This window comes from Protopterus annectens, chromosome 11.part0, assembly GCF_019279795.1.
Source record: "Protopterus annectens isolate FY-2018-M chromosome 11.part0, PAN1.0, whole genome shotgun sequence".
Lineage (NCBI taxonomy): Eukaryota > Metazoa > Chordata > Ceratodontiformes > Protopteridae > Protopterus > Protopterus annectens.
The window spans coordinates 268,901,582-268,921,331 of NC_056745.1; positions in this window are offsets into that span (position 1 = coordinate 268,901,582).

A 19,750-nucleotide genomic window follows, 5' to 3' on the forward strand; every position below is an offset into this window, starting at 1 on the left:
TCCTCAGAGGTGACCTCTGTCTGGCATACAAGGTGATCACGGAACCCACCTTAATGGGACTGTTGCATATCCTCAAATCAAGCTCCACTCGAGTAACCCACACACGTGGCGTCAACCTGGTCTGTGACATCAACAGAACTTGTTGGCGGGACAGATTTGTGTCCCAGAGACTCTCCCATCTGTGGAATAGACTCCCTCTCCATGTCAAGCAGAGTTCCTCTTTACCCCTTTTTAAGCGCAGCCTGGATGACTTGATGGGAAACAGAAAATACATCCCTGGAGTTCCACCCATGCCCCTGCTAGACAGGGGCATCGGGTGCTGACTTGTCTAAACATGGGCTAAACTCTTGCTTAGGTTTATAAGGGCCTCAGGGCCAATAGCCTAGTAACTTCCTATGATCCTATGATCCTATGATTTGTATGAGTATATGAAATATTGTATGCTGCCTTATGCAGTCATAGGACCTTTGCAGTCATGTGTTCTACATGTTTCTTAAAGTTTAGTGTATTGTTCTTTTACTTTGGGTAGCTGAGTACTAGTGGGATCAGTGAGGCTTGCCTGTTGAAAATTAGCTAATAGATTAGCTGTATCAAAAAATATAAAGGGTGATTTACTAGTTATGGTTATTCTTGTCACCATACTAACATAAAGGGTGATTTACTAGTTATGATGGTTATTCTTGTCACCACACTAACATTAAGGGTGATTTACTAGTTATAATGATTATTCTTGTCACCACACTAACATAAAGCATGATTTACTAGTTATGACAATTACTGTTGTCACCAAACTAATTCCAGACAGTGCCAAATTTCTGCTGTAGTTCTGGAGATGTTGACTGATAAGCCCTGGTTTCTTTGGTTATGAAAATGTCATCAGCATACAGTATAATAGTTAGGTTATATAGGTCCCATAACAAGTTGTTTTTGTATAGAAAGAAGAGCATTGAGACAAAAATGGATCCATGGCCACCCCTTTGGTAAGTAATGCTGTTTTAGAATTGCATTTGTAGCCTATAAAAGTAAATGATCAATTGTCAAGATAATTCTTAAACCGTGTAGTAGTTTCTAATAAATAAGAGTATATCAATTTCATTAATAAAAGTTAATGATTTTCAGTTTAATTTGTTCTTTTAAAATTCAAAAAGGTGGCACCTTTTAGTAGGCCCTTTCCTATGTTGTCATAAATGTGATTTTATTGCTAAGATTGCTGTCCATTTGTTGTATTTTTAATGGAAACCACATTGTCCATGAGATAGCTGATCACAGTTTTAGATTAGAGTGTTTGTTGATAATTTAATTTAATTTCTCTAGTATACTAGCGAATTGATAGATGTATGAAAGTAGCCTGTAATCTGCACCCTGTAATCCACATTGTCTATGGTTGTAAAAATACCACCCATGTCTTTCTGACAGATATGTGCTATACCTTCCTCATTCTGGCTGTCTTGTAGTGTTCAGACATATTAAGTACTGTTACCAATTAAACTGCATTTCTAATGTTATTTGATATGAGAAATTAATACTTTGTTTTTGCATAGCGTTTTCCATTTTATGGGCTTCTGTTTTGCTCCATCGAATGCATATATATAACTTTCACCATTTAATTGAATTGATTATGTTCATATCCTATGTTCATAGTTTTTATGCGAGTATTGTTAATATGTTTATGTATATGCTGTTTATATGTCTGTAAAATTAACTTAATTGTGGAGATTTGTTTTCCCTGGGCTGCCATTGAAAATGGATTATTGCCACATCAGAATTTCCCAGTAAACAAAAGTCAAATAATAGAAATAACAATGTAGAATTCCAGTGGTGTATTTTTATATCCTGTACCAGAATGTACATACATACTACTTTGCATTACTTGAGTGAAGGTCAGCTAATTATGTCCATTAATTCAGTACCTGTGTTTTTATTTGCTGCAGCAATACCATTGGATAAGGATGAGCTGAAAACTGAAGGTGTTCAATCCATAAGTGGTTGTCATATGAAGAGTGAAAAGACATCAGAGATAACACGTTTGGGCCACTTACCAAAGAGGAGAAATTTAAAATTGGATAGCAATGTTCTAGAAGAGCTAGAGAGACAGAGAAAAGCAGAGAAAAGGCGAGCTAAAGCACTACGCATTTACTCAAAGTTAAAAAAAACAAAAATGTCAGTCGTATATGGAAATGAGACCATGAGCATCTCAAAATTTGAAGACTGTAAGTATGATTTCATATGAAAGAGACTAAAGTATGGTATTATTTTTGCAGTTCATTGATTTCAACAAGGACTCTCTGCCGTCTTTGTTGGCATAACAATATAAATGCCTGGTGACGATTCGGGCAACCCATGTTCATTTAGCAGAAGTATTGTTTGCTGGATCTGGTTTGGGGAGGAAGGATATACGTATCCTCAGGAGATGAAGAGAAACAGGACTATCTTATGCCACTGTCACCTAAATGAGAGACAGTGATGCTTGAGAGCAGTCGTGTGGTACATGTTAATGCCACTTGCATGCCTACTTCCCCAGAGTTGGTAGAAACTTTGCAGTCACTAGGCACAGAGGCAAAAAGCATGCAAAAAAAAAAAAAAGAAGGGTTGTCTGTCTAATATCAATAGGGTGGAATCCTGACTGTAGATGCCTTTTGTAATTAAAACAATCAGTACAAGTTTCTTTTCTGAGTTGACATGAATACAAAATACTCTTACCAGACAGAAATATTGACCACATTTGATGAAATTTAGAACAGTACACACAAATCGCAGCTGATCTTCATATATGGTATCTGAACCCGGCCTATATATATATTATACTCATTTTGTCTGTCATTTATGTATGTGCTTTGTAACCACTTACCTATGAATTGATTAAAAATGTGACTTCTCTGTCATACATTGGTAAATAAATATAAATCTCTGTCTTTCGGTCTTTGTATCTTTCTGTTCATCTGTCTGTCTGCATGTCAATCTATCCTGCTTGCCTACCAGCCTACCTGTCTTTCTTTTTATCTACCTATCTAATCTTTGTTTTTTAATTATGTAGGCATGCTGGTCTGAAACCCTTGTCAATCATAACCCAGGCCATATGGCAGCATAAACATATGCATTATATAGAAATTTACGTACACTGTTAATAAATTTCAGCCAGCAAAATGCATATATCATCAAAGATGAACAAAGAGATTTTGTATATTGTTCCAACTGGGGCAAATTCACTGAAGGTTTTTTTTTTTTTTGTACCTAATTGAAAGCATTAGAAACAGTGAAGCTTTTGACTTTCATGCTCTGCTAGGGAATATTAGGAGATGCATACTTCAAACTTATTAATTAGTGGGGATAACAGCTGTCATTAAGCAATTTGAAGGATAAAGTGTTTAGGAGATAGGAGGTTTGTGCTGTTATTGGTAGCCATTGTGCTTTTTGTAGTGTTACACAGTGATGCTTTCTAATCCTAGAAAGACTCATTAACTTTAACATTTTATTTTCAGCTATGTGTAATAATGCTGCATTTGTGCTGAAATAGGGACTGCAGGGGTCAATGCATACACAAGTGTAGTTAACAGAATGAACTGCATGTGAGAGAAGGTAAGATACTTTATAAGTTCATTTAGGACTTTAGACTGTTAGTCTCAGTAGGTGATCAGGTCACACACTTAATGATGGAAAATAAGAAGGCTCTGGGTTCTGTACCCACACCATGTACTACAATTAATTTTCCAGTATTGGCACTGCAGTGCATTAGTGTGCTTAACTCCTGAATGTACCATCCTTCTGACAAGATGTTAAACTGAGGCTCCATCTGCCTGAATTGCTGGTAGCTCAGGATAATGTACAATTTCCCATGGTACTTGTTGAAAAAAAAGAGCAGTGAAACTAGTCAAATTTCATTGGTTAGTATGAATATCATCTCAATTCTTCCATTGAAAAGAGAACACTTGTCTAGTAGGGCTAACCTGTTTATCAAAGAATAAAAATAAATAAAATATGATTTTAGATATGTCTCTCTTGAAAAGAAATGCTAACTTATGGGGGATAACCTGTTTAATAAAGAATGAATGAATAATCAAATAAATAAACAAGACATTAAAAGTAATGTGTGGGTTTGGAAGTGAAGAGTTTAAGAAAGATCGTGTGTTAATTGCAATATTTTGGTGGGTTCTACATAGTACAGGAGTTCCTGAAGGGTTTATGAGTTTGAAAGTTTGAAATCTATTAATATGTTTCTGTGGGTTTGCTGATATTTGGTTTTGAATTCCCTGATTGAACTAAAATACTTTTGTTATTAGAGATTTGAATGTATTGCATAATTGTGGGGTTTTATCATAACAATATCATCCTTGTACAGAACACATTGGCATTAGGTAAGTCTCAGGGAAGCTAACTGGTATAATAAGGAGAGCAAATGGCTCAGTACTGAGTCTTTAGGTGTTCCCATAGGTAAAACTCCTGCTTCACTTAAGGAACTGGTTCTAAGAGTGAAAGTTCTGTCTGAATGGTAATTTTGAGTGAGTGAATAACTTCAGTTTCTTGATCCATCTATTTATTTTATTTATTTGTCTGTCTATTCATCTATGTATCAATCTTTATCTATTTGTCTCTCTATCTATCTATCTATCTATCTATCTATCTATCTATCTATCTATCTGTCTGTCTATCTATCTATCTATCTGTCTCTGTCTATCTGTCTCTGCCTGTCTCTGTCTATCTATCTATCTATCTATCTATCTATCTATCTATCTATCTATCTATCTATCTATCTATTTATCCATCTATCTATCTATCTATCTATCTATCTATCTATCTATCTATCTATCTATCTATCTAATGTTTCTGTCTAATAAAGGAGCTGTTTCTGGATACTGGCATTTTCTAATCTATTTTTTCTTGATGTGTAGTTCTCTAGTTATCCATCTGCCTGTCTGTCTATCTAGCTGCCTATCTACATATCTATCTGTCTGTCAGTCTGTCTATCTATTAACATATCGGTCTGTCCATCCATCTGTTCTAGTGAGGGTATGGATATACCACCTTTTTCTCTTTGCTTCAACCATATTTAATCCTAGATAGCTTACTTCTACGCCATCATCCTCCCCCAATTTCTACAGCTGTCCTGTATGTTCCTTTTTACTTGCTCTGTACCCCATCTCGTCATTGTCTATCCCCTTTCCTTTTTGTCCTGTTTAAGTACATAGCCATTCCTCCTTTAACATTCCTTGCCTTATCTTTCCTCACTGCCCTGTATGTTGCTATGGCCTTATCCTATTCTTCTGAAACAGTATCATTATTTCTGTTATCCCATCCATACCCAACCCTTTCTTTATTTTAAGTGACTCCATCTCTGTTACGTTCTTTTCCAGGATTGTACCATGCTGAGCATCCCCTAAGTCCATTCCATTTCTGTCAATGTCATTTCTAGCAAGCAAAACACTAAAACGACAAACAAAATAAAAAGCCAAGGAGGTTCCAAATCCACAAATGAGGTTTATTACACTTAGACCAGTAATTTATATCCAATAAAATATGTACACATTTAGACTCCTATATTATTAAAAACGTTTTTTATATATTGCAAATACATAAACATATAAAAACCACCTGTCCCCCTATTCTAAAGTTACATAAAAAAATGGGGAGGGATAAAGTAACCCTCAAAAAACACAAACAACCTAATTTAAAATTATGTTGAACATTTATACTATTAATTTTATACATAAAAAGTTACACACAAATGATTGTTAATTAAATATTAACACAAAAAGAGTTAATCTAGTTAGACTTCTCAGTTTTAATATACAAGCAATTGAGATCACTTCATTTAAGCCTAGTTTTCTACTCGAGTCCAGGCGTAACTGCCATAACACTTCTTGCCTTTCTAACATTAAGGGGGAAGGGCCACCTTTTATGTTTGGTTTTAAGTGGTCAATCACACTAAATGTAAATACATGGCCCGGGTGACTGGTACAATGCCTTGCCAGAGAATTCTCATTTTTTACCTTGCTAATACTATATATATATATATATATATATATATATATATATATATATATATATATATATATATGTATATATATAAGCCTTTTCCTTCAATTTCCTATCAGTCTTACCAATATAGTATGCTGGGTATATCTGGCATTGCACAAGGTAAATCACAAATTCTGAATTACAATTGTACCTCCCATTTATTCTATATATTTTATCATGAATTGTGAAGGTACACCCTGATGCCATGTAACTACAAAGGCTGCAAGCCTCGCATTTGAACATACCCGGGGTTTGTACAATTATTTGCTTAGGCATTTCCACCAGTGATTTTAAGTTTCTGCCTCATTTCATCATCAAATGAAAATAGCTTCCAGATCTTGGTCAATATGTTCCTTATACTGTAAGCATCAATACTAAACTGAATTGTAAACCTAGAGGCATAATCCATCATAAGGTTGTATTTCTCATTTCCAATATTACATGGATACATTTCGTTGTTAATAATTTCATTTAATACCCCTGCACTGTCAGCTAAGCCTAAAACTGGTTTGTACTTCTCCCTCTTTCTCTTTTTCTGTACTTCCAAAGTGAGTTCCATAATTAACTGTTCAGGGTAGCCTCTCCTTAAGAACATTTGTTTTAAAGTACTACATTTATCTATAAAGTGAACTTATTCCGTAACCATCCTAGTTGCATGTACCAACTGACCCTTCACCACTGACCTCTTTTGGTGAAGGGGGTGGGAGCTAGAAAAGTGCACCATTGTATTTGAATAAGTTTTCTTACGGAAAATTCTTGCTGAGTAGGATTCTTTAATATTATCCTTCACTAGCAAGATGTCTAAATAAGGGATACAGTCTTCCTTAAAAGAACTTGTAAACTTTAAAAATTCAGTAGTACCATTCAATTGTCTTACCAATTTATTTGCTGCTGATACATCCCCTTTAAACAACATAAAAATGTCATCCAAAAATCTATTATAGAAACAAATGGAAGACATAATAATAGGGTCATTAAACACATAGTGGGATTCCCAATTGGCTATCACCAAGTTAGCCACATTTGCTCCACAGGGTGAGCCCATTGCTACACCCATTTGTTGTAAAAAAAATTTCACTATCGAGCATAACAAAGTTGTTGGTCAGAATAATGTCCAGTAGTTCTTCAATGAGTCTAATTTCACTGTTGGGTGCTCCATGATTTCTCATACTAATCAGTTGCCCATTCAATACCTATACTATGTGGTACTGAAAAATACAAATCTGTAACGTCTATGGTCAGAAAGTTAACCTCTTGCCTAAACCGCACAGAGTTGATAGCTGCCAAAAAAGCCCATGAGTCTTTATATATTTGTTTCTCTTTTTCAACATACTTTTTTAAAATACTGTCAACATACTTTGCATTAGCATATTTAAAAGACAACCTTGCATCTACCAATGCTCTCATAGGTGGGTCAGAAATGCTCTTATGTAATTTGAGGACACCGAACAGTGTAGGGACCCTGGGTGAAAGAATAGTTAAGTAGTTGAAGGTGGGTCATCAATCAAGCCTTCTATAAACAAGTCATTCAAATAAAACGTTATGTTCTTATGGGCTACATTCATTTCATTAATACTCACTTTGGTGTATATGTCACTGGGCCAGATTCAGGAAGCCTCCGTGTAAGAGTTATAACTCTTACACGGAGGCTGCAGTGAAACTGTGTGATGTCAGCATGTCATGCATATGCATGAGGTGCATAAGGCATGCTGAATCACACTAGTAACTCTTACACGGTCCGTGTAAGAGAGTAGGGGGCGTGTCTGTAGGCTAAGCCCTGCAAGCGGACACGCCCCCGAAAGACTAGAATGGCTGAAAGTAAACAGCCACGAGAGAGGCCATGGAAATGTGCATAAACACACTACACAAAAGATGCCCCGATAGACCATCACTGTATAAAGTGAAGAGATGTAATAAAATTAAATTAAAACCTTTTTTTTTTTAAAACCCCGTAAATGTTTGCTACTGTGTGCGCGTGTGGGTGTGCTACTAGCAATCACAGTTAGCAATCAGTGGAAAAGGATATAAGAACTAAATATGCAAAGTAAGCCAAGAAGTAATAGCTTAGCGGTAGAGTTGCCGCCTAAGAGTAGGCAGGCAGGGTTCGAGCCCCACAACAACCTTTTTTTTTTTTTTTTTTTTGTAAATAAGCACTAAAAGCCCCTGACAGTATTGTACACATGTAAATGTATTCCCTTTTGTAAAATGGAATGAAACGGAGCATATATTCTGAAGTAACACAATAACAAAAATAGTCAGAAATGTACTGATAGGTAAGCTGCTGTGAGACGGAGTGCCCGTAGCTGAGTAGTGTTTAAAAAGCTGTAAACTGCGTGCCTGTTGCTAGGCATCGGTTTAACAGAGTGAAACTGTTTGCAACTAGCTGTGCATAGCTGAACATGTGTGTCACTAGCCAATTAAGGTTTATCCCAGCGCACACCGCTTGCGCCGGGCCCCACAAGCTAACTGCCAGTGCGCATGCGTTAGCTCCGCGCAGACCTGGTTTTAAGTGCTTAAAAGTGCTTTTGGCATGTTTGATTGACAGGTCTCAACTCATTTCTGTCAGGAAAATCAAAAATCAGTTGCCAGATTCGAACCCAGGATACCATGCACTAGAGTCAAGGTACTAAACCACTAAGCCATGACAGCAATACCTAGAAATGCAGAAATAGCATATATATGGGATAAAATCCAGAATGGAGCATGATAAAGCATTTTCAGTGAAGTAGATACAATTCCAAAATGGCCAATCAGAGAAATGTGCGGGAAAATCGGCATATATAAGCCCCATAGGTGGGAATACACAGCAGAAACGATTGTAGATCAGAGCTGCAGTCAGAATGAGTGGAGTAGGTGAGGGACGTTGCTTTCGAGCACAGCGTTGTGGCGTTGAGGAGTCCAGATACATGGTCTGGCTCCTTGTCCACCATCACGAGGCCCAACTCATGCAGGGCCAGGTCTCATGGGGAGCATATAGGGCAGAGGCATGGGACCAGTTGGCTCGTGATCTGACCAGTGCTACTGGCATTCCATGCACTGGTGAGCAGGTCCGTCACCACCATGCGGACTTGAAACGACGCAAGCAAGACCAGTTGTCCGAATGGATCCAGGAGGCCCGGGATATGCCCAACGCCCCACTACTGAGTAAGTTACATTTTACTTATGTATGTAAGGATTTCAACTAGCTGATACCATGGAGATGTGTAGTCCAATATTACTTCTTTGTATTACAGCTGCAGGTGTCCGCTCTACGAATCGCGAGATGCATGCCCGTAGGCTGGTGCGGATGCGCCACCGTGCAGGTTAGTAACCCCACCCAGTACTTGTAAATAAATATTATACTGTAGCATGTATCAGAACACTGCAGTGTGTTGATTAAAAGTAATATAATGTGCAAGCAAGATTTGAAAGTCTGCAGGTATGGCTGCAACAAGTTCATCAGTATGCAAGTGTAACTGGAAATATAATTGATAGAATTAAACAGTGCTGTCATACAGATGTCCCACCATTAATTAAATATAGTGTAACCTGCAGTAATCTCAAGAGTACAGCTTCAGAATCTGAGGTAGTCACATGTGAGATATATCCCCTGTTGAAATGCTGAATCATGACAGAAGTGAGGCTGTTGGAAAGTGTTTGAATCACCACTAGTCTAACATGTGAACAAAGCCTAGAAGTAGCAACCTGAACTGTGAATTTGCAGGAAGTGTGAGACTGACAGAAAGGGTCATGTATGAATAAATAAAGTAGTAATAACCCCGGAATATACTAGCCCCAGTGTGTTTCTACAGAACTAAATGCATGTGGGAAGTACAACTTAATATACCAAACTGATTTCAGTGTGTCAGAATCTGGAATGTCTAGCCAAATGCTGTATATGGTGATCACAGTAAACAATTTGCAGATAGAATGAATGATTATCTGACAGACTAAACAGCCATAGTTGTCCCCTGTCCTGTCATCAAAGTGTAGCAGGATGATGTATCTGATCAGATTCAAAATAAGTAGGATAGTGATGTATTTGTAATAGGTGTAGCTTGACAGTCAAATAAAATTTATTTTGAAACATCAGCCTCAACTTAATTGTGTACCTATTATAAATGTAAATCAATGTGTAACATATGAATGTGTCATCACTTTCTATCTCCGCCCAACCCTATAATTCCATATAACAACACCCACTAAATAATGGTATGTGAACATTTCATTAATCATGGACATTTGTCCGTTTCAAAATATATGCATGTCTGTTCGTGCATGTGCCCTGTTCATACCTGCAAATCTGATGGCCTGTTGCCATTAATCAACCCTGCATGTTGTTTGACTGTGTATTTCTGTTCAAATAATGCATGTGATATTGATATGCCCCTTGTTCAATGGTGTTAATATCTGGGTGTTTGTTTGATGGGAATACCAATGCATGCTGTTACAACTAATCTGAATGGAATACGATGCCACTAACCCAAACTAACATAACTACTCACAAACCTAGAACGCTTGGGAAGGCAGGTCCCAGCGGACCCACCTCTCCCACCTCAGCTGGTGACTGCACCTGGCACTAGTGCCCAGGCGGACCCTCCGGTGGCCCTGTGCCACCTTCGGGTGGAAGCGCTGCAGGATGGGGCCCGCCCCCTCTGCAAGTGTGGCCGGAGGGTTCGTCCACTCACTCTCCGGTGTCCGGTCTGTGGTGCAAGGAGATCCAAGACACTGTTCTTGGGCCCCTACGCCAGCTCGAGGCTCGTGTGGCACAGCTAACCCCGGCCGTTGCCCCGCCACACAGCCCCCAGCACAGCCCCGTCCTGGGCTGTGAAGGAACAGTGGCAATTGCCTATGGGTGGGGATATCAGTTCCACGGTTGCCATCTGTGGGCTCATGCATCTTGGAAATCCCAACCTACGTCCGCGTCAATTGTGTAACCCCCACATGTGTCATACACCGCCCCTGTATGCGTCTTTTCTGTCTTGTCTGTTAACCTACCCAACCTACCTCCCCAGCTATACCGACTTCCTTCACCTGACATACCACTCTCACCTGAAAAAAAGGGCACTCTGTACCCACAAAAAATTACGCCCATACATAGCTGTCCATGTCGCACACATGTCTGCTTGACATTGAAACAGTTAATTACAATTGGCTCTACAACAACTATTAATGTTGTCCTGACACCTCTCTCAGGGGTGAAAGGTTTCTAATGTCTCACCAAAATACATGGAAATGCACAGCTGTTGCTGCCAAAGACATGGGCATCTATGGGCCTTACCTACATCCCTCCTGCAAATCCCACGCTTGTTTCCCTACTGTCTTACCCTCTTTGTGACCCCTTTTCACCACTTTCCTGTCACCCCTTTTCTTTTCTTTCAAAGAAATTAGCTGGTGTGTGTTAGCGGAGCTCACCGCCAGTGCTTGCGTGAGCTCCAAGCAAACGAGCGCAGACCTGGTTTAGTGCTTAAAAGTGCCTTTATGGCACTTTGATTGACAGGTCCTGTACTCAGTTTGAAAGTTTGCTAAGAAAAATAAATTCCCACTGTCAGTCTCGAACCCAGGACCTTGGTAACATTAGTCTGTATGACCTACCACTAAGCCATGCCTGCTTTACAAGAACACACTGCTAAAATAAATATAACATGTAATAGTAGGAATCAGTATAAAGGCAATATAGGAGATATACTATCTAAAGCATGTCAGGTAGGGTTTTAATGGCCAAATTACTGGATTCCCATACTAGTTCAGTGTGAACAGAAACAGCCCTGCTACCTGTTAGCTTGTACATAATAATGTAAGGTAATGTACATATGTGAAGGTATGTATATCTACACATACATATATATAAATATATATTAATACATATGAAATATAGTCGTAGGTCTCAGTAGCCATACACACTCACTACAGGAAACAGTGAACATAATTGCAGCAACCTGAATCTGCAACACAGCCTGACCCCTGTGTGACCTACTTACCCTTCTAACTGCTTAAAGGTGGCCTCAGCACTTTGATTGACAAGTCCTGTACTCAGTTTGAAAGTTTGCAAAGTAAAAAGAACTCTCACTGTCAGTCTCAAACCCAGGACCTTGGTAACAGTAGTCTGTATGACCTACCACTAAGCCATGCCTGCTTTGCAAGAACACAGTGCTAAAATAAATATAACATGTAATAGTAGGAATCAGTATAAAGGCAATATAGGAGATGTACTATCCAAAGCATGTCAGGTAGAGTTTTAATGGCCAAATTACTGGATTCCCATACTAGTTCAGTGTGAACAGAAACAGCCCTGCTACCTGTTAGCTTGTACATAATAATGTAAGGTAATGTACATATGTGAAGGTATGTATATCTACACATACATATATATAAATATATATTAATACATATGAAATATAGTTGTAGGTCTCAGTAGCCATACACACTCACTACAGGAAATAGTGAAGATATATGCAGCAACCAGAATCTGCAACACAGCCTGGCTCCTGTGAGACCTACTAAGCCCTTTAACTGCTTAAAGGTGCCTCCAGCACTTTGATTGATAGGCCCTATACTCAACTCAAAAGCAGAATATGAGCATACTAGTAGGCCCTACCACAAGACCATTGTAACACTAGTCTGTATGACCTACCACTAAGCCATGACTCTCATACAGGAATATAGTGCTAAATAAGTGGAACACGTAATAGTATGAATGAAGATAAAGGCAATATAGTATGTCTACTACCCAAAGCATGTCATGCAGACTTTTATAGTCCCAATTACTGGGTTCCCATACTAGTGTAGTGTTAACAGAAACAGCCCTGCTAATTGTTAGCTTGTACCCAATAATGTCAACTAATGTACATATATGAAAGTATGTATATGTACACAGATATATATATATATATATATTTATATAGCAATACATATGACATAGTTGTAGGTGTCAGTATGCATACACACTCACTATAGGGAACAGGCAAGATAAATGCAGCAACCTGAATCTACAACACAGCATGAAGCATGGTAGATGTACTAACCTTCACACTCACAAAACACTGTCAACAGCATACCAGCATGGTCCACGCCCTACAATCTGAAAGGGCAATGCCTATCTCACATACCCTTTTATAGCAGTATCCTGAAATCACAGTGAGACATGCAATCAGTACACACCCAGCTGCATGCAATTAGCAAATGCTGCCTTACAATTGGTGCAGAGGCCATCACATGGACCTATGCAGATACCTACAAAAGCAATGAGTACCCACACTACACTCATGCAATACATTCATTGCACAAAACCGACAGAGAAAGAGAGAGAGAGAGACAGAGAGAGAACAAAACAGAACAAAACAGAAATAAAGACAGCCAGCAGCAAAACCAGCAGCAGCAGCAGCAGCAAACTTCAAGCAGCACCAGTGACACACCAACAGCTGCCACAAACACAGGTAATGCAAAGTAGCAGGTTAATCCTGTGTATACTGTGACACCTCCAAATGTATCATAGTTCACTATCTATAGGTATGTCCATGAGATAGGTTGTGTGTACATAGTCATGAAATATAAACATATGTAATATTGTTGTACATGTGGGCCATAACTAACACTTCCATAGCTTAGAACACAAGGCCAGTTGTGCATATGATGCAGTAGTTCCCAGGGTCAGTAGAGGTTCCTCCTCATTGGTGTGGGACCACTGTGTATGTATGGCACTGTTCAGGTACATATCCTGTAGTATGGCCAGGATTAATATCAGTCTGTCATGTGGTGCTATGTCCTCCAGGGGTGAATGTAGCACACATCCAGGGATACCATTTCGTAACAGTGATGATATGTGTTCTGCAATGATGAGGGTGGCTCTCACCTGGACATGTGAGAGGATAGGGAGGTTACAGTCATCTGGGATAACTAATAACATGTGTAGGACAATGGGGGTACCTGCACCTAAACTGTCTGCAACAATGTTGGCAATATCTGTGCATTTGGTGAATGTGAAACATCTTAACACTGCAGACAACAGATGCCTTCCGGTCATGTGAATCTGCCCTGTGCTGCAGTAGCCTCCTACTATTGTTATACAATATGCCTGTATCTGTAGTCCACTGGACAGGATTAATAAGTGGTGTGCAGTTGTTCTGGGTTAGATAACTGTGTGCACAGTGCATGCAGTATGTAGGATGGCTGTGGCAGGCATATGCAAAGGTGCTGGCGGTGTGTGTTGTGGCTTCCACTGGCCCAGTGGGCTGCATGGATAGCATCACTGTCATAACTACTGAATAACTGTGTAATAACATGCATACATAGCAAGGTAGTGTACTGTGCTTGTGGTGTTGTTCAGATATGTATATCCAGGCTGAGTAATGTGTGTCCACATCACAGGGTTGGATGGCAGCACACATCCAGTATGTATGGATGAACACCCAGAATGTGTCAGACGTGTCACCTGTGCAGAAGTATCTGGCCATTACCTGTGCTCCCCCACAACACACACACATGCAACATATGGCAGATGTACTATAGCAGTACACACATGTTCATAGGTTCATACTAGGCTATCTGCCCGAGGGCATTTACAAGCCTAGCCCATCGTTTTGTGGCTTACGCCACCCCTTTAGTATGGGGAACCATACCCATTATTTTGCTGTGCCTCTGTCGAGCAGTGACACGGAGGTAATCCCTGGGGTATATCTGCGATCTCCCATCCATTGGTCAAGATTTCTCTTGAACAAGGCTAGCGAGGTGCTCTGCCTCACATATACCGTGATTTTGTTCCACAGCATAGGGAGTCTTTGGGTGATGAATCTATCCCTCCAGCATGTCCTATTAATAGCCGTGTCGAGGTTTAAGTCTCCGCCCTTGTGGCTCTGATGGATCTAGGTTTTTAGGTGAAGCATATTCATCAAATCTGGGTTTGACATGGCCTTGTATGTTGGGCAAAGGTCACCTCTGAGCAAGCGGTAAGCGACTGAATAGAACATACATGGACATGCTGGAGGGGCAAATTGCTAACTGAGAGGCTCCCTTCACTCTGTAATGAGCTCGAACAGTTGAGAATGAACAGTTCATAGGTTCATACTAGACTATTTGCCCTAGGGCATTGGTAAGCCTAGTAGAATGTGTTTGTCTTTTGCCACCCAATCACATCTTATGCTGCTATGCCCTTGTCCGACTTTAGTATACTTTGCCTCTGTCTAACAGTGACATAGAAGTGATACCTGGGGTACAACTATGATCTCCATCCACTCATCCAGATTCCTATGGAAGAGAGTCAATGAGGGACTCTGCCTAACCAGTAGTGTGAGCTCATTACAGAGTGAAGGGAGCCTCTCGGTTAGGAATATGCCCCTCCAGCATGTCCATGTATGTCAGTGCTGAGGTCCAGCTCTCCTGAGCATGTGGCTGTATGGGATTCTGCTTACCCGGGGTGCATCTGGGTCCTTACTGCTAGGTAGGACATGGCTGTATATGGCATGCACAGATTGCCTCTGAACAGGCAGTATGCCACTGAGTCCAGCTGGATTCACTTTACCTGGGCAGCATATGACATCTGTGTGAGCCATTGCATCCCCTTGATGATGTACTGTTGTCCTGTACCAGTTGCTGTAGGTGTCTGGTTAGGTACATCCCAAAAGGTGCATTGTACGCAATTATAGGCCTGATGATGGATGAGTACAGAGGCACAATGACCTCCCCTGCCATACATGTGAATCAGTCATGATTAGCTGGGCTATATAACATGTCTGTCAATCCACGTTGGCCATGTGGTAGACAAATGACAGACCGCTACCATGTTTCTTCCCCAGGTCCCCAACTACGTCTTCTGTACTCAATGGCCTAACACCTATGTTGTACTGTGCCACCAATGTCGAGGTGTGGGAATCTGCATTGAATACTGATACTCCCCCTCCCTTGTTCAAGTGTTGTGGCCGACAAGAATGGTAACAGCTATAACGTGGTAGTACTGGTGTGCTCCTGTGAAACCTGAAACAGGTTCATGTTACTGCACAGATATCGATGTCCAGAATGCTAGGTAGGGTTTTGGGTGCGTGCATCCATGGGTCTAGACGTCCAGTGTTGAGTAGCATCACTCTTACTTCCTCATCCTTTGTGATACAAATGGATGTGGGTTTGCCTTATGAGCCTTGCCTAATACAGGCACTATGGGTGTAGCAGGAGGCTCCGCCAAATGTCAATAGGACTGTGGTGACAGGTGCAAGCTGTCCCTAGCAAAGCATACCACCCCAAGATGGCAGGCATTGGCACACCTGTGAATGACACCAGTATGTCAGTCAATTGTTGGAAGGGATCATCGTGCCTTGATATTGTGGCATTGTTCTAGGTGAGGGTAGGATGCTACTCAAGGTCAGGGTCAAACTGTCTCAGACTACGTGCTCAGAGAGCTCTGTAATGTCTCATGTCATGTAGTCCAGGGAGGAATGTGTCAGGCCATTCACAGCAGCATGGACATTGACTGAGTCATACCTGTACCTGCCTTGGGATTACCTGACTGTTTGTGTTATGTGGCAGTTCATAGTGCCTGACAGGCTGCACACCGTGACCCTCACCTCGTTAAGCCTGGTGAACGTGATGTGAGTGTGCCTGATGATAGAGGCACCTAGTACAGGTGTATGAGGTGTGTTGTTAACTGTTAATGGCTGTGAGTGTTCAGCACATTGGCTTTGTGTGATATGTGTTGCACATGTTCGTTTATGTGGTAGTGGTTGCCTGGATGTCTGCTTAGGAGGTCTCTGCTGCATAGGCAGAGCTGTGGTCTGAGCCTACAAGTATGATCATGTGTGATCATGTGTTAGGTCCGCTGTTGTGGTAGGTCTACATGAGACTGGAAGTGTAGTGAGTGATCCCTTTGCCACGTGACTGGTTATGGCGGTATTGACTAGACAGAGCCTAGCCTCCAGTCTGGTATATGGTTGCATCACTCACATGAGTTTGAATTTGTTGTTAGGAGGAGGGCGTTGTCTGTGTACACGCATCTCTTCTAACATTGTCTCTGGAGTACCACACTCACCAGCTGGACTGAGGAGCGAACTGACAACTGACCTCTGGACATGCTAGAATACTATTGTGAACTCTGTAATCACTAATGATTGAAAACAAGGTCCAGTGGGGAGTGAGGGTGTACTGACATTACCTACAACTGCTGACTGATATAAAAGCGTCAGTGAGCAAATGCCAGGTAACCTAAGTGCAATGTGTCACAATGAAGAAAATGCAACAATGACAAGCAGTCACTTGCTGTCATGTGTAACATGGAAGTACGTACAGTAAGCAATGCAGATAACAGTAGTGAGTCACAGATGTGTTGCAAAGATGTGTACTATGTGGATGTAGCATACCAGTGAAATAACAAGCTAACAGATAACAAGCATATAAACAAAGGTAGATGCAGGAGGCCTGTATGTAGTGTTTGCTACAACAAACAAGGTGTAGCAATGTCAGTAAGATACAGCTCAGATATGCAGGCACTATAAACCTGAAACCAGATGTCCCCAGCTATGAATGGCAGAGTACAGCCTATTGTCACACATGGGTGCAGACCACAAACCTCGTTAATGTTAAATAACTGGCCTGAAGGCCAACTGCCCATACCAGAAGTAATACACTTGTACACTGGGCCCACAATCAGCAGTTCCCAACTTCAATGGATGAAAGATATGTGTCCTGCCACCACAGTGCTTGCCACCAACCTCCCTAATGTAAAACAACTGGTCTGAAGGCCAAGTACTTAGTGCAAATGACATAGAATGATAGCTACACTGTAATCAGGTTTTAACCAATCAGTAATAAGTAGAAGTTAACACTACCTGTATAGAATGTGTACCATGTATTGTTGAGATACTATGCTGATAACCTGTTTGTGTACCTTTCCAGATAGACATGGCACCTAAATGGAATCCTGCCTACTCTGCTGCAGAGGATGACGTGATCCACCAGAGCCTGGTGCGTGACTATGCCATCCTGTTCTCACGCACCACCCAGAATCAGCAGGAGAGGTCTGCACTGTGGCAAAACCTTGTTAGCAGGATAAATGATGTTGGCATGCATGATAGGACATATGAGCAGGTGAGACATCACTGCAGTGATTTGATAAGAAATGTCCGCCAGCGTGCTGCAGATATCCGCAGGCAACAGGCTGCCACAGGTGGGGGGTGGCCACACATCCCCCCCTCACCAGACAGGAGGGGCTACTGCTAAGTGTTGTGGATCCAGCCCCAGAACAACAGCAACCATCATGCATCCTGATGGAGGTTGGATCCACACAGCAGCAAGACAGCGAGCTGCAGGTAAGATGCCATATTCATTTATTGTTATTACTTTTACATTTGTTGACCCAGATAGTCTAGCTGGATATAAGTTCATTTTCAGTAGAGGCCTGTGGAGAAAAGCTCCACACATAACGTAATAAAGGCAGACAGACAAGTTGTCATTACAGACAGCCAACATAATAGAATTGTACACCAGCCTGTTAATTAAATCAACATACATGTAAGGAAGTCAAACAGTTTAGAGTCATACACAATGTACCGTTGGTTTCAAAGCAATCCTACCTAAAGCATAATGGTTATGCAATAAGGCAAAAGCCATATACATAATAGTTAGGGCTCAGAAGGGTAGAGAAGTAGAAGGAGTATGACAGATACAATGATATGGAAGAGGCAGGAGTCAAGAAGGGAAGTGAGGAAAAGAAGGAAGACAGTCAAGAGGAGGTGGGAGGGATGGGAGAAGTAGGTCAGAGCATAGAAGGACATCAAGGTGAAAGAAACAGGGTAGAAGCTAGTTTCTATGCACAATGAGGGGTTAAAGGTGAAGAGAGGGTAGGGAGAGGGACGTTAGCCTGACTCCAAGAAGAACAAAGCCAGTGGGTTTGGAAGTACAGTTTGAGTTGACGTTTGAAGAGAGGTAAGGGTGAGATTAGAGTTAACTCCTGGTATGTACATATGACTGTTCTGTACGCTGTTACTTCATGCACGCATAAGGTGTGCATGTGGTATGTATCTGTCATCATGATATATATACAGACATGATGTGCAGCTGATGTGTATAAGGGAACTAGTGTACTACTGTACTGTATCATGTGCAAAATGAATGGCACACATGTGCCCACTGACATTACTCTCTTCACACTTCCAGGTCCCTCCCATGTAGCAATGAGGCAGGCCATACATGCTGGTGAGTCTTTTAAAATTATCTGTAAAACAATTTATAAAACTAGGAAGAGTAGTGTAACTCTGTAGTAGACATGCTGGTGACTGTGTTCACAATAACTGTAATTGACAGGTAGTAAATTGAGTAGTGTAACACGGTACTGATGTGTGTGTTTACTGTGGGTGTGCATGTGTGCAAGTGTGCCTGTGCCCAAGTGTGCATGTGTGTTAGTGTCCATGAGTGCATGTGTCCATTTCTGAATGTGTGCATTAGTATTGAAGTGCATCTCTTTCAAATATGTATTGAGACTGTAATCTGTGTTCCATGTTTTCCTCCCGTAGGTTCTGGTGCTGCTCTGGTGACCTGCAGCAGGGAACCTGAATCTTGTGCCCCAGGTACTGATGATGATGAAATGTCTGTAATGGTGCAGGAAGGTGTGTCTGGGTCCGCCATTGGTCAGCCAATTGACAGTACACAGCTTTCAACCCCGTCAATGCGCACAGTCATCCTGCCGTTACATCCTTTGTCACCATTGTCCCTAGGTGATGGACAGTCAGCAGTGGGCATAGATCAGGGTAATGTGGTACCTGTGGTACATGCATCCTCA